Genomic DNA, 17,202 nt, shown 5'->3' with positions numbered 1-17,202 from the left:
TCAAGGAGACTGTAGCCAAACTATAGGCAATCTTTTGAACTAATCTTTGGATCATGGTAGAGAATCATGGCATTATAACTGCATGATTGAAAGGTCATTTTCAAAGTAAATTCATTGGATGTTTGTTACCTTTGAGGCAAGTATTCAGAGTGTTGTAGGACCTTTACCTGGCTTCTGTTCTTTTTAACATTTTGTATTAATCAAGATGGCTTGCCTTGCACATTTATAGGTGATTCAAGACTACAAATTCTCCAGATGTCAGGATTCAAGATAATATTAAGATGTTTAACTTTATGAGTAGAAAATATGTAAAATTTTAAATAGAAATAAATGTAAAGTTCTCTACTTAGGTTTCAACCTCAATCTGGAGTTTATTAGATTGATTTATGAGAGTTCATATAAAAAATGATGGTGGGTTTTAGATGATGAGTATGAATTCTTGAGGTCTCATGCCCTCCCCCACTTAGTAAAAATGGATGTTTAGAATGGTGGCATTTAATTATAGAAGGAAGATGATCAGAATGGAGAAGGATCTGGAAATCATGAGAAGAGTAAAGGGAAGTTTAATTTGCAGTTTGGATGAGGGACACTTAAGTTTAGTCATTTTTGTGTATATAAAGGACTTTGTATGAAAGAATTGGATTAATTGTATATGAGTTTAATTGTATATAGGAATAGGGAGGGTATAGATAGAACATTGTATCTGGATTTAATTACAGAAGTTTGTTCCTGTAGAAAGATAAGAGAATGGGCTGTTGTGTGTGAGCTTTAGGCTTCCCTTTGCTGAAATTGTGCCATGGTTAGTTTGTCAACTGTCAGGCAAACTGTAGAAGATATTCCCTTTTCAGACGAATGGTTTGATTTAATAATAATTAACCTAGATTAAGTTGTCTGTTAGCTGTAGTTTTATGTTTTAGGGCAGACTTAAAAATCTGAAAGTCGAACATGTGGACACATTACAAAAGGTTAAGTGGATAGGATATATTATTACCAACTTATCCAAAGTTTTTTTTTTATTGAGACAAGATCATTTTATTATAACCCTGTTGTTTGAAGTAGTGAAAAGAGCCTCAAAACCACCATAATCTTTTAAAAAATATTTTAAAATATTTATACTTTTAAGTTATACACAGTATATACAGTAAAGTACAGAAATATTAATGTACAATATGATGTGTTTTCATATTTATACACCCTTGTCACTACCATTTAGATCAAGGTACAGAATGTTTTCAACAGTCTAAAGATTCCTTTATGCCTATTTCTCACCTAAGCCTTTTATTAGATAGTTTAGACTTTCAAAAATACTTTCATTATTTTTTTTCTTTTCTCTACTGTTCTTCAAGTTTATTTTGTTGTTTTGTGTTTTTATCATCTCACTTTCCTTTGTGTAGAGCTGTCTTAATTTCCTTTCATTGATTTGCCTTGGTGCTCTTTTGAAAATAAGCTTACTTTTTTCTAATTAGCTTCATTTACTAGTTTTCTGCTTTTAAAAGCAACACAACAAAAGTCAATATATAAAGAAATAGTATTACCTATTATTACAGTCATGGGTAGCTGGGAGCTGGTTGTTAGTCACAATTTTAGCTCTTAGCAGCCAGCCGTATGACACTGGGACAAGTCACATTACTGTATAAAGGGAATTAATAATTTACTGACCTTACTGAGTTGTGAGAATTAATTTGGTTAATATGTGAGAAGCATTTAACTAGTACCTTAAAGAGCATTCAATCAATGTCAGCTAGTATTGTCATTTTCAAAGCTAATTTTAGAGCTGTTTCCTTATATTTGGCCTTTTTAAGGACAAAAATGGTTATTTCAGAAATATATTTTACTTTTTCATTTAAATATTTTTCATCCATTGTCATTAGTTATTACATGTAGCGTATAAATAATGACCACTTGTTTAAGCAAAGTTGTCATGATTTTCTAATGTTTTCCAATGTAAAAAATTCAGCACTTAGAATTGACCTTTATGAGATCTCATATGGAGGCATTTAAAGATTTAATTTTAATTGTTAGGTGAATCAAATGTTCAGTGATTTCCCTTTGTGGTCAGGGTACTGTGCTTAGTTCTTTTGCTGATATAATTCATAAGACATGGCTTCGTCCCTTAAACAGCATTTCCAATAATTCCCTAGTTCTTTAATTTTTTCAGATATGGCCAGGTATCATGGTGAACAGGAATGCTGAATACACTGAAAATCAATAGTCTTCACAGCTCATCACACTACAGCACACTGGTCCAGGCTTTGTCATAAGGATAGCATTTATTTTTCGCTGGGGATAAAGAACAGTTTTTTTCCTATTAACCAAATTTAGTCATAATAATAAATTTCTAATTCCATTTAGTAATAAAGTTGCATGGGCTAGTGATAGCTCTGGCAAAATGTCATTTCTCTTTGTCATCTTTGATGAGTAACGTAACCAGCAGTAAGTTAGGGCTCTTGGGGAAAGTGTATTCTATGTATTTTTTGTCAAAATAGACAAGACTTAAATATAGCCATCTAATGTTACCTGTTTGAGCCTTGTAAAAACCCTCTGTCCCCATCCCATCAAATTGGCCAGCTGTCAGCAGACTGGGTGGGTGTAACCTAACCTGTTCTATTGCCAAGGTTTTGGTGGAGTTTGTTGCAGGCTGGAAGCTAAAACCCTTCGGTAGGATGTAGCAGATACAGGCTTGACTGATGAAATGATTGTGAGGGGCTGTTAGTAATTAAAGAGCATGGTAAGTTTAGTAATTTCAAAACTTAAACTATCCTTCTTTCTTAAGGTCATATGGAACAGTGCCCAGTTTTAATGTTCTTTATGTAGGCCCTAAATGTTAAATAAATACTTCAAAGTTATGTGTTAATATATTTTTTTAAAATTTATTTATTTCTTTTTTAAATTTTTAACACCTACAGTGCTTGGTCTTCCTATGTGGTCTCCCATCCAAGTACTAACCAGGCCTGACCCTGCTTAGCTTCTGAGATCAGACGAGATTGGGCACGTTCGAGGTGGCATGGCCGTAGACGTGTTAATAATATTTTATGTATTTCTTTTTAATGGTCAAATCAGATCATTTAGTTTTCAGAAATTTATGGAAACTATCCATTTGTATTCTTTTTAACTACATTATCAATCTGTTTTTTGAGAACATTTTTAGTTTTACAGATTTAATATTTTAAATGTGCCAGTGTAAATTACTGAGGGTCTTTTGGGTAAAAATAAAATGTTTGTTAAAACAAAAATCTTTCAAGAATATTTGCTAGGCATTTTATTTGGTTTATTAAATTCTAGCAGAGAAATCATTAAATCAGCTACTATGAAATACTTTAAATTTTTGAATTAACTTTTAACTGTGGTTGTTTTTTTTTATATTTCCTTTATATATTTGTTAAAAAACAAAACAAAACAAAAACATCTGGCCTCCCACAGTGGGGAAGGAAATATGAAGACAGTTCTGATTTAGGAACTGAATATTAGAGAGTAAAGGCCATGAGATGATATGGTATTTGAAAGACTCAGAATGGTAGAGGGAGTTTCAGTCTTGGAGAAGACGTGCCAAGGACTGTGATCATGTAAATGATAAGATTTGGCAGTTATTGAGGTCTAGGCTAAAAAGATTTGACAGCATTGTGATAATTTTCTTCATCATGAATTAAACGTGCAAAAATTCACCAGGCAATAAATCTATATTTCTTTAAAAATTTAGAAGAGATTTACAGAGGATATCAGATTGCTTGGAAAGGCCAGGCTTTTTATTGGATTACTTCTAATGCCCTAATGCAAATACAGGTGAAAGACTGTAAAACCTATTATAAAATGTAACATATTAATATTTAGCCTATTTTTTCCTAAAATATTAATACCTCATTCACTACATGGACTCAGGGTGACCCGAGACTTCCTTTTCATACTGTAAGTTACACCGACATTACTTGGTATAATATCTGTTGTCTTTGAAGAAGTTTTTAAATGTTAAAAAACAGGTTTTCGTTATTATCCTTAAGTCATGATTTTGATGCGTGATGCATCATATCTGGTACAAGATGCATGATGGCATCAGAAGCTGTTTAAATCATTGCTCCTTCTACTTGCTGAGTAACCAATTTTCATGATCCATGAAACTTAAGTGTAATGCCTAACAAGAGAAATCAGATTGTAATACATGCAACACTTTATGTGCTACAAAGATAGAGGGCAGTGGTGATGAAATGTTTTCTCTCTCAACCAAACATCATACATGCAGGTCCCTTAATAAATGGTGTACCTTTGAGGACAGTGACTTACATGTTTGAGATCTCAGACTGAAGCTCCAAACTTAATCTCCCAGGGCCAGGAAAGACACAATACGCACTTGGAAAACTGGCATATCCTTACCCTGTGTCTACATTCCCTAGATGTTAAAATCTTCCAGTTTTATCTGGAAGGTAGGTAATGGGTCATTTTTTTCCCAAAGGTTTTTTTTTTTTAAGCTGATTTCATAGTTGACAGTTAAAAAGGTATTTTTGCCTTTCGTTTGGGGAAGAAAGGGGCTTCTTTTTTATTATGACTCCCCTCAAGTTCTTCACAACTTCTAGTTTTTAACTTTTGTGGTAAATGTATAGTTATAGATTAGTGTTAAAAAAATATATATTTTATGTATAGTTATAGATTAGTGTTAAAGTAGATTTTTTGACAAAATGCTCATTGTAGTGTCTGTAGTAGATTTGTTTGTATTGTAGAAACTTGTTTGCTCTAAGTTGACATTCTTGGTTTTTCTACCTCTATCCGGATGTGGTTAATATTTCAAAAATAACATTCAGCTGCAATATGAGATTTTGCACAATAAAAATATCTTTCCATGATAGAGTACATATGAAAATTTTGTTTCATTTCCTTCTCACAGCTAACCTATTATCCAGATTTTCTAGTATGTATTGTTTAAAAAAAAAAAAACAACAGAAAAACCTCTTCCACCTTTTCCTTATACCTTTGGCTTTATTATTGTTATTTTCTGAAGTCTTTGTTTTAAAGAACTGAATCTGGGTATAGTCCATATACTTGAGCAAGCCTTTGATTGAAATGACTCTTGATGAACTCCTGCTCAGTCTAATCAACTTGGCTAGATAGGCTTTTCCTGTGCCCTAACAATTTCAGTGTGACTCTCAGTAATGCTTTCTTACTTTTCAACACATTTTAAGCATAGTCTTGACATTAAATGAAAAATGGAAGAAATTGTATACCAAAGTCATCCAAAACTGCCCTCTCCGTGAATTGTGAGATGTGTATTAATAAACTGTGTATCATAGTCATTTATAACCTTGGAACATTTAGTATTATTTTTATTCCACTATTAATTAGTATTCATAAGTGTCAGTACCCTTTAGTCACTTGTAGGATTTATTACTTGCTGCAGTAAAGAACACAGACCATAAGGAACCATGGGGTATCTCATATCTCAGTAAGAGGGTGTTATAAAGATTGTGTTATAGGATTTGGGCTTTGGGTAGTATGTGGAGAGTTCAGAAAGTGAGGGCTGTTGCTCATATAGCATAACAGCTGTTTAGTATTTTGTGAGTTATGCAGTGACCTTGTTTTTTGTCTTGCTTCTGCATGGTCTCAGAATGGCTTAATTTGAAATAGCTGTATAGTGAAATTGTCCAAAAAGAGCAATGTGGTTTAGCTATAAATGTCAGATCAGTTTGTAATAACTTTGAGACTTAGCTTTGAACATCAGATTAGTTCTCAGAAGTCAGGGGCAGCTCCACCCCCAAAAGCATTTAAATCCAACTAGCATTTTCACTGTAGGAACCAGCTGGGGGAGGTCAGGATTTAGTAGCAATGACATACTGGGCATGTCGCTGGAACAAATTGCAGCGATACTGACAATTATGTTTTTACAAAACAGGGCAATTGGGAAGCAGTTGCACAGTCCAGTTTTCAGCTGACTAGAAGTAGTTAGTGGGTAAACTATGAAATTTTTTTTTTTTTTTTTTTTTGAAGTAAGATGAGCAAGTTTTCCTGCATTAACATCTCTGGAGGATCCTAGGGTTTATCTTAGTGACTTTAGTGTCTAGGAATTAGTTTTTAGTGTTTCAGGAGTTGTTTTTTTTACATCTGTTAAGAGTCAGCTGTTCATTTTCTTTATTGTCTGTGTTAATACAAAGCAGCAAATATGAAAGGGATTTTAAAGGTTTTAAAGATTTATGAACTGTTATAGCCCTTACAATTAAAAATTATAAAAATTGTAAACTTATGTACTCTCAGGTTGACCCTGAGGCAAAAAGGGACCATGTTTTCAGACCTCCACTCTCCAACTTAGGCATATGCGTCAAAGATCACTGAAAAGAAATTTGTATGTATTCATTTATTCAAATAATTTCTGTGTACTATGTGCCAGACTAGGTGCCAGGCCCTAGGTATGGGGAGGAGGTCAGTCATTGCTTTCTTCATGATCTTCATGATGGCTGAAGATTTTTGATTTAAAGGCGTCACTTAAAGGTATCTTAATGTCACGTATGTTCTAAAATAAGCACTGCATTGTTATATAGAAGAGTATCTCTGATTAATGAGGTAGTTTTTATAGTTTTTGTAATTTTAAAATTGATAACTGTAAAATCATATTTTTGGAGCATCTGCTCATGCACATCTGGAGATAATCTTTAAATGTGGAGATCTTCAGAGCAAAAATTTCTCTCAGTAAACTGCAAGATAGGTTCTTTCTGTTATATTTTCACCTTAAATAATAAATTGTGGGTATTTTTCTTAATACTAATTTTTTTTTATCATTTGGTAAAAAGTGAGTAAGTTTTAAAACTAGAAAAGTTGAGTTTATAGTTAAGACTTAACCGTGAACACATTTGGGTAGTGTCACAAGATTAGAGAATTCAAAATGTCTAGTGCCATTAGGTAAGACACATTGTAGGCAAACCAGTCTCTTCATGTGTGGTACTACTAATAGTTCTGCCATTGGTTCGTAAAATTTTCCTATAGAAATAAAGAATGTAATCATGTTTTGTCATTTAAATCTTCATAGCCTCATGATAGCTTGAGAACCTCGAAAACCTTAAAGGGTTTAGATTGTAGAACTTTACCATCTTGGTGTTTTTTATAGAGCAGTGCTAGCATTAGAATATTATTGATTTGGACCAAACTAAGGATAACTTTTCAGAATAAGGTTTTTCTCCTAAAGACCATTCCACACAGAAAAATGTGTTCATATTAGATTTTATAAACACCTTATAATGAACTATGATTTAAGTTTTATTTAGTAAGTACAGTATATATTTTTGCATGAGAAAGGCATTCCAGAGTTACCACAGATTGCTAGGGAACTTATTATGTAACCATTTTTATCTGTTTCTAAATGACGTATAGATGCCAAAATGTGTTTTGATATAATTTAGGCACATAGGTTTGTGGCACATGCTCTTGGGTAAAGTGCCTAGATAAGGTTTTGCAGTTTGAAACTAAATCTATCTGGGCAGCAACCCACTTTCATAATCCCCTCAAAATTCACTCAGTATTATTTATTATAACATTAGATTTGCATTTATGTCTTTATTACCACTCACCAGAAGGATTGATGTAGAATAGTACCAGTTTACTATGTCTTTTCAGAGTCAACGATGAGTGCAAATCTGTTTGTAATGTCATTTTTTCCCCCTATTAAAAAGTGTGGAGTAAATTTCATGTTGTGAATTGTTCCCTTTAAATTTTAATGATAGCAGAGTATAATGCAGTTTCTATTTACAATGGTTAAGTGACAGTGAAGGAGAAATTATTAATATTATTGAACATCTCCACCTGCTCTAAAATTCATGGTACAGACATAGTTTCTACTTGGTGCAGTCTTTGTTTTTCCTCTAGGATGCTATAAATATTACTCATCTGAGTCAGCTGGTCTGACTCTGAATCCCAGCTCTGCCACTGGGCAAAGTCAGTCTTTCTCAGTTGTGTTTCCTCCTCTGTAACATGGAGCTAATGATACCTACCTCACAGGGTTGTTGTGAGGGTGAGAGTCACAGCAGTACACAGAAGAAGGCACTTCTCATGTTGCAGGCATGAAGTAAATGTTGCTTAAGTCATATGTGGCAGAAAAGACACTAAAAAGCATGGAGGGTATAAAGAAAGTAACATATTTAAGTTGACTTAAGAGGCAGTTGGAATTGATTAGGAAGGTATAAAGGATTTAAGAGGAGCTTTTTTACTAGATCAAGAATTGGAATGGGGTTTTATGATTACCTTATTTTTAGTAGTGATTCTTGGGTTTAGAAGTATCGTTGATAAAATTAATTGTATTGAAGCTATGTTTAAATAACATATCGAAATGGAACTATGACTTATTTTTAAAACCTTACTTAAAGTAAGGCTTCATACTTTACTTCCACAGTCATCTCAGAACCACATTACCTTAAGGCAAATATTTCAGTCCCACCATTCCCCCATACACTATCCTCAAAGTTCTGTTTTTTTTTTCCTTTGTTCGATTGCTTGGTTGTTTGTTTTTTGAATAGATAACATATTTGAATCTTTCCTGAGAACCACTAGCTGTTTTGTTGAGTTCTAATTAGGTAAATTCATATTTGATGAGTATAAGATACACTGAATTATTCTGTAGACATAGCAGAATAGTCTTTCCATTGCTACAATATCTTGAAAAAATACAAAGGCCAAAAAAATGAAACATGTTTATGGTGTGAATTGTTTATTTGGGCATTTTAATAGACATTTTTAATTAGATCAAAATTAAATACTCCTTTGTTAGGTTTATGTAAGTCCTCAATTCTATTTTTCATCAGTCTTTGATTTTCTCCTTTTATTGTCTTTTTCTGAAAACGAGTAGTGAAAGGAAAATCATTCTTCAAGTACAGTTAAAGTTGAGAAGCCTTCACTCTGCCACATTACTTCGATTTTGTGTTCAGTGTGATGGCTGAAGATGAGAAAGACCAGAAACTGAGAACTTCCTTGTCCCAAAAGCCCTAACGTCGCAGTGCTCTCACAGATAGTCATTGTTGCTGCAGATATTCTCTCTCTGGGAAATGTCGATGGCACAATTTAGTGATTTATGTGTGGGTTGACTGGAAAAGAAATGTATAAACTATGGTCATACACATACACAAATGTGTTCTTCAGAATACAACCATGCAAACGAAGCCCACTATCAGAATGTTTTATGAAGTGTTTCCATTAGTTAAAATGGATTTACTTTGATCTTTCCACATCTTGTTGTCCTGTCACCAGGAAGATGGCAGATGGTGAATAAAAACGCATGCTGGAGGCATTAACAATTAATGACCTATATGGGGACGTCACTTATACCTTGACTTTATTAGCAGCACCATTCCGTAAGCAAACACGCTGAAGACCAAATGCAACATTAAGATCCATTTTTTCATCAGTCATGCAGGGCGTCAAGTATATTCTCTGTCGCATGGAGAGAATTGTAAGGTCTGGATTCACGCGTTTCACTCTGTGCAATATGGAAGGCTGAGATCTGTGGTGCAACAGTGTTTGGGGGGAATGGAGGGGTGGAAAGGTAAGGAAAGAATTGGATGAGATTAATGTTGAAGTAACATTAGGTTTTGGCTTTTACAAAGGTAATAAACATTTACAAAAAGTTCAAACAATTAGAAATAAAAAGTCAGTGTCTTTTCTTTTTCACCAGTCTCACATTCAGAGATCATCACTGTTAATAATTCGGTGTGTATGTTCCTACAATTCTTAGGCGTATACAAAATGATTTTTGAAAGAACTACACGGAATGGCATTTATGCTACATATGTTATTTTGCTATTTGTCTCTCATGACACAATATATCATGGTCATCTTTCCTTATCATTACTACCCCAGACTTTTTGAGGTTACTGCTCTGTAACATTCTTTAGCATGTGTCTACCGAAACTTACTTAACGATTCTCATTGGTAAACATTTAGGATTTGCAAGAAGTTTTTGCTAAGACATAGTTGTGCACTAAGCTTCTTTGTACCTTTATATTTGTTACCACTCATGTAAATTTTCCTTTAGGATAGACTCCTAACGATAAACTCAATGGATCAAAGATGATGAATATTTAAACTTTTGGAAGATACTTCTGAGTTATCCTCACCGTCCTGTAGTCATTAATGATAAAGTTTAAGAATGTTGTTGTGGTCTAGCCAAAAATTAGAAATAATATAGGATTTAACGTTTTAGGAAATTACTACCATTTAAAAATGTAACATTTTTTTGAAATTATAAATAATATGCACTCATGGTAAATTCTTTTCTCAGCACCATACAGAGATGGAATTTGAAATGTAGAAATTGGCCAGTTTTTCACCACTCCCCAGACATCATCTTTTTAGCCTAATTTAAAAAAATTTATTCTTGTGGTTACCATCAGAATTTAAAATAATTTAACATAATATTTCTTGGTATATCTCTCTGCCACAGTGTCTCTGTACTTTCATGAAAGATGAGGAATTTCATGTATCTACACCACCATTGTCCCTTCTACCTCCCAGGCTTTGTTAGTGAATTGTGCTGATGGTTCTTTATAGGTTTAAATGTTCTTAGTCCTTTATTTCGGGGGCTGCCAACGTCAAGGCAACATACATTGACTCACCATTATGTTACATAAGGAAATCTATGCCTCTCAATGTCCATCTCTCCCTTAAACATCGTTTTAGATTTTTTTAACTTTAAAATTCTAAAAAATAAAAACCGATAAGTTGTATCGGACTAGTAATGATACTACTGATTGCAGAGCCAAATAGTATAATTGGATTTATTATAATAAACCCTCTGGCAGTTAAAAGTTTTTCTTGAAGAATGTCAAGATCCAATGAGATTGTTATCTTCAATCTGCCCTCTAAATTGTTGAAAATAATGCCACGATTTTTAATTTTGTAATTATAGTGAGTGAATTTTGTTTTTATTTTTGAAGACATACATTCTTTACTAAGTTCTTCGATGTCTGCACTTACTTGGACTAATCGTATTCTTACTGCAGTTATACTGGGATTTCTTTGCCTTCCCGTCTTAAGGCCACTCTTTTTTTTTCCAGTTTAATTGAAAACACGTTTTCAAAATAATGTTTCAGAATATTTTTGCAGTGCTCAGGAGGTAAATTTCAAAATTCTTATGTCTGGAATTTGCCACCATACTCAACTCATAGTTTATCTGGGTAGAGAATTCTTGGTTTGAAATGCTTTCCCCTCAGACTTTTGAAAGCCTCCACTGTCTTCTATCAGTTTTGCTGAGAAGTCAGATGCTGTTCGGAGTCTCATAATTTTGTATGCAACCTGGTTTTCCTCTAGGAACATGTTTTATTTAAATGATCTCTTTTTCTCTGAACTTTTTTTTTTAACTGTGAATATGGATGTATTATAAACTTCATCTTTCTTGGTTCACTTTAACTTAGAATCTCAAATCTATTCCATTCAAAGGTTTTTTTTTTTGGATTATCATTTCCCATCTTTGCTTGTCTTATGGAACTCTTAATATGTAAATGTTGGGCCTTTTGGTACCTACCTTGTATTATGTTTTCTTTCACATTTTCTATTTCTGTATTCTTAAGTATTGGGAGATTTTTTCTATTTTATCTTTCAGAATACTATCTTCAGTCATGCCCAATCAGCCCTTCTAATGAAATTTTTATTTTATCAACTGTGTAATTTCCAAGATCTAGTGGTTCTCTGGTCTTTTCATTTTTTATAGTGGCCTGTTTTGTTGTTTGTTTTAAATGACTCTACCCTTTAAAACTTTTAGCAAAATTGAGGTGTTTGTGTATTTGGTTTGGTTTAGTCTATTCTTGTTTTCTCTAGAATCTTTTAATCTGTTTCTTTATGCTGGCTGGTCTTTCTCTTCTCTTTGATTTTTCTCAAATGTCCAAGGATCCTTGGTTGGCCAAATATTTGAATGAAGATTTGTTCTGGTTAGCATAAGTAGCTGTCTTGCATTTCTTTTGCAGTGAAGTCCACTTATCCAAAAGGCTCCTCCCCTGAATAGTAGACCTCACTGTGGACTTGTGTGCGCATGTGTGTGTGTGTGTGTGTGTGTGTGAGAGAGAGAGAGAGAGAGAGAGAGAGAGTGTGTGTGTGTGTGTGTGTGTGTGTAATAGTGAGTGAATGGGGAAAGACACTGTTGGAGTAAATGGGAACTGCCACAATTGCCAAAGTAAATGGATAGCATTCTGAGGTGGAGTGCTTAGTTTATATCACTCTTTGGTGGCCCTACCTTTCTTTCTCCTCTCTCATCCTCCCTATTTCCCCTTCCCTCTCCTGTCTCTTCTCCCTCCTGTTTATTGTTTTCTCTCCCCTCCCTTCTCCTTTCCTCCTTCAAGTCATAGTGTGACATCGCCACAAGTTTGAGCTGCTTTCCTTTCCAGCCTTAAATCCTGTTCTAGAGTTTCTTCTCAGACTTCCTTTGCTTAGTTTAGAAGCAGTTGTCTGGCTTTAGCTCAAGGCAGTTACTCTATATAAATGGGAAGTCAGGAGGGGCCTAGACAAGTTGCTGTGTGGAGAGTTCTGTAATTACCCTCATTACAGCATCACAGCTGTTATCACTGAGCTGTGACTGAGCCTAGTGTCTTTTTAAGGCCCTAATAGCCTTCTGTGTATTTTGAGTTTTATTTTTCTGTTCTGGTTTATTCTCAGTATGAGCCTATCTATTTTTGGAGAATGCCCACATTTGGGTTGAAGTTTTTTGAATTTTCATTAAATTTATGGTCAGTATCAGTTTTGGGAAACAAGTGCGCACCCACTGTAATCATTTGACAGTAATTTAGGGAGGGGCATACATCATTTCACCTAGTACTAAAATCATGATTTATTCCAATACACAATTCCTTTCTTACATTAGTGACCTTGAAACAATTTCCCTTACTTCCTTCTTAGTATTCTTCCTACTTTCTCCATTGCTTAAGGTAATCCATGGCACTATTGGATTTAGAGGTAAGTGATCAAGTAAAATAACTGAGAGACAAGTTAAACCTCATATTTTTTCTGTAGGATTATTTTGTACCCCTAGAAATGAATAAATATTTTTAAAATTGAGAAAATTTGGAGAGAATCATCAGACATTTACTCCATAAATGAAAAAGGAAGTGATTAGTATGTCAGTATTGGAGACTGTATTTTAATGTGGTAAAATCAATAGTTACATCAAAAGTATTATTTTTTTTCATAGTTACTTAAAACATAGTCAAAACAAAGGCAGTGATGGCCCCCTTTTTTAGGTTTTCTAGTTCTGAGAGATGTATGGCACTAGATCAAGTCTAATATTTGGGTTAGATGTTGATAATTAGAACCCAATGTTCTTTTCTCAGGGGTCATTTGAAAACTGAAATTAAAGTCTTTAGAAGTTTCACTTTGGGCAGATACTCAAATTGAGCCATTTTCTGCTTTCTCGTATTCTGTTCATAGTAGTAACAGCTTTTGCTGGATAACTAACTCTATGGAAATATCTCTCCCCATGATGAGCTTTTTCAGGGCAGACATTGGATCGAATAAGAGCTTTTATTGACCATTCAGAATGTGTGCTAGGCATGATGCGAAGTGCTTTATTTAATTCCTGAAGCAACCCAATTGTTGAGTAGTCTTCATTTTACACATGAAACTATTAAGACATAGATAGCATGGGTTAATAAGTACATTACATAACGCTATAACTGGTAAGTGACACCTGAGGTTTAAACAGATCAGGTTTACTCCAAATTTACTCTTAGCCATTGTATAGCATAGGAGCACTAAACATGGTACTTACATGAATTATATTTAACATGTCCCTTTCCTTGATTTCAAATAAATAAAAATATTTTGACATTGTACCTGTGCTCCTATTGGAGAAAGCTGATTTCATCTATTGGTTATTTCTTCCTATGGGAAGGAAGTATAGCAGATTGTGGAAATGAGAATTTTTGTGATTCACTCTTGGTGTACTGCTCATTGAGGAAGGTAAAATAAAACATTGATTTGCTTTCCTTAAGAACATAATTGTGATTTTTAATACTATGTGTAATTTTTCTCTCTGGGCTTTTCATCATTTATTCATTCATTCATTCAGTAAAGTACAAGAAGAGTTAGATTTTTAAAACCACAAGGAAATGCTGGCATTCTTCATAATATTAATTTGAACTGGTTTGGATTTTCACATTTCCTAATAAGCATCACTTGATTTTCACATTTCTAGAATGGTAAAGCTTTTTTTTTCTTTCTGAAGTCTGGGCAAAATTTTAAAAAATTATTGTGTTTTCATTTCATGCTTGCTTTTATAATGAGTCTTTGGCTGGTTAGAGAATTCTAGCTTCAACATTTTTTCCCCACTTTAGTTCTGTCAAGATTTTGTACGCTGTTGTCTTGTAGCTAGAGTGTTGATGAAAAGTTTTATGATAGTTTGGAATGTCCCTCAATTGGGATTTATCTGATGTTTTTCTCATGATTTGGTTTGGTTTTTATGGGATTTGGGGAGGAAGATCAAAGAGGGTAAAGTGCCATTTTCATCACATCAGAGGAAGGTGTTTATATTATTAATATGACTTGATGATGACCTTGATCACCAGTTGAGTCAGTGTTTATTGGAGTTCTCCACTGTAAGGCTACTTTTTCCCTCTTTTCATACTATAGTCTTTGGAAGGAAGTCATGATGCATGGCCCACACTTAAGAGATGGGAACTTGTGTTCCGCATCCTCGAGGGTGAAGTAACTACATAAGTTATTTGGAATTTTCATACATTAAAGATTTAGCTCTTCTCCCCCTCTTATTTATTTATTCAATTATTTTAATCACTTTGGACTAATGGGTATTTATTTTGTTGGAATATGTTTTTACTGTAATGGAAACTAGGTAACTAGGAAACCTCAACTGAGATTTTCTGTTATCTTATTTCTTTGAAACAGAAATGGAAATAATTATCAGGATCCTATTGGAATGTAATGTCATCTCAGGTTACTCCTTTATAGAAAAAAATTCTTACTAATAGCTAGAAATTACATAGCCTTTTGGGATCATATGATAGACACCCACTCCTAAGCAATATTTTGGAGTTCACATAACCTTGTTCTGATACAGGTAAGTTTCCATAACTTTGCTGTTGTTGCTGTCCTTCCTTTCCAAGTGGTAAGCAGTAGTAGATGGTCAGAACTCTAAGGAGCCACATTTACCAACAACGTGCAACTATATCCAAGAAGATAACTGTTTAAGAGATTCAGAGTGCAGTTGATGCTGTGCATGGCTATGATTACTATCATAATCTTTGGTCAGGATTATTCATTGCTTTTATGTATCTTCCAACTTTAAAAATCTGTAACAGTAGTAAGGTAATGGCTATGTGTGGAGCTAGAGGTAAGGTAGAGTAATTGGGGGGATCATTTCATAAACTATATAAATGACCAACCATTGTACTGTATACTTGAAACTAATTTAAAAAAAAAAAACAAACCTGTGCTTAATTGGCCACTTGAGGGTGAACCAGTTTATTTTGTTTTACCTCGTTTTCAGAAGAAAGATCTACCCTAAAAGTGCCTTAAAGTGTCATTTAAAACATCTCGTCTTCCTTTTTTGGTTCTGCTTTATTCAGGGTTTCAGTCATGGCATCACTTCCTTGTTGGCCAAGGTATCTGTTGGCACTAATTACTCTACTATTAATGCTGTATAGGTACTGCTCTTTCTGAGAGTCTTGGTATTGGCGGACTCCCATCATTCTTTTAAAAGTTTTTTTGATTTTTACATATTCTAGTTTTTCAAGTGATGAATCTGTGTTGCTTTTCTTGATCCTTTAGAAGAATGTTATACTGTCTGTGTATTACTATTGAATGGTGAATGTGTGCAGAAATGTTTACTAGAGAACCTTTTGACTGTCTGATCACACATACACACCCCAGTGCACCCTCTCTTATAAAAAACTTTGCTGCTGGTTTTTGCATTGTGTGCGGGACACCAGGTATCTCCCATCCCAGACAGATGACAGAAGTGCTTTGTGATATTGGTCATTAATATCAAGCAATTGGAGGGCACAACAGCAATGAAGTTCAAGTAATATTTGGTTATTGCATTCTTTCCCTTTAAACTTCTTTGATGAATATTCTCCAAAATAGTCGTGCGCGCGCGTGTGTGGTGTGTGTGTGTGTGTGTGTGTGTGTGTATGTGTGTTGTAGTACATTTTTTTAAAAAGCCAACAAAAGGGAATTTGCTGGTTGGCACAAAACATGCTGCAGTTGCTTCTTTCTGGTTATTGTAACTGAAGAATATAGAGGATTGACTTACATGTTATACACTTATAGGCAGTGTTTTGGGGGAAAAAAAATAAAGATTTTCCCATTATATCAGTTTTCCCCCGATTGTTTTTCTCCCTTTCATAAGCCTCAAGATTTTTCTAAATACAGTCTTTAAGCTTGACTCAAGTGGAAATTGTGCTTTTCTCTGTTTATGCCCTTCTCCCACATTATTGTATAAGTTGAACAGCAGTCTGACACATAAGTTTCAGCAAAACTTATGCATCTGTTTGTTTTTATTGGACTCAGAAATTGTATATATAGTCGTATATTCCTAAAAACTTTCTCACTTTGATGCCAGAAGTAGTTACATGGCATTAATTATATGAGATGTATGCTTAATTTTTTCAGTTTTTAGCTTAACAATTCTTTTAGGTCAGCTTTTGTTGGTCTTCCATGTAAATACATAATACAAATAAATAGAAATGATTTTACTTGCATATGCAAATTAAATGTATGACTTAGGTAGTAGGAGACTGTCAAATTTATGATATATCTGCCTCCTTATTCCATTTGAGTTTTTATGTTTGTATATTAGGTGCTTTTCTGACACCATGCATTTCACAATTTTTTATAAGTCAATAAACAATTTTATGCTGTCAAATTCTTACATTTTGCCATACTTCTGATTTTTTTTTTTTAAAAAGAAGTACACATTACAGTTAACGTGTCCCTCTTTAATGCCCTTCCTCTCCTTCCTCAGAGGTGTCCACTCCTGAATTTAGGTTCTTCATTTCCAGACAACATAAACTAGTATTTCAAAATTTTCCAGATTGGTCTTCTGAGGGATTTGGAAGTACTCTGAGAAAAAAAGCTCATGATTAAATTCTCACCTATTGATTTGTAATGTATATTAAAAGCACTGGAGGCTCTGAGACATGGAAAGAAACTTGTCAGTTTAAGAAATTTAGCAGTGCCCAACTTTTGACCATAGAATTCTTTCCCCATGATTCTGTGTACTCTTTCCAGAATTTTCCATTT

At 34.0% G+C, this 17,202-nt stretch overlaps 1 protein-coding gene and 1 pseudogene across 2 annotated transcripts in view; one reads left to right on the top strand and one right to left on the bottom strand.

Moving 5' to 3' along the window:
• Positions 1-17,202, top strand: part of WDR33 (WD repeat domain 33) — an 82,681-nt gene that overhangs the window by 38,120 nt on the left and 27,359 nt on the right. The gene's annotated exons all lie outside the window — the stretch shown is intronic.
• LOC111742178 lies at positions 2,898-3,016 on the bottom strand (annotated as a pseudogene).

Source organism: Pteropus vampyrus, unplaced genomic scaffold, assembly GCF_000151845.1.
Source record: "Pteropus vampyrus isolate Shadow unplaced genomic scaffold, Pvam_2.0 Scaffold87, whole genome shotgun sequence".
In the NCBI taxonomy this organism is placed as follows: Eukaryota; Metazoa; Chordata; class Mammalia; order Chiroptera; family Pteropodidae; genus Pteropus; species Pteropus vampyrus.
The sequence above is the reverse complement of the archived record's forward strand: the minus strand, read 5'-3'. Positions and strand labels throughout refer to the sequence as shown.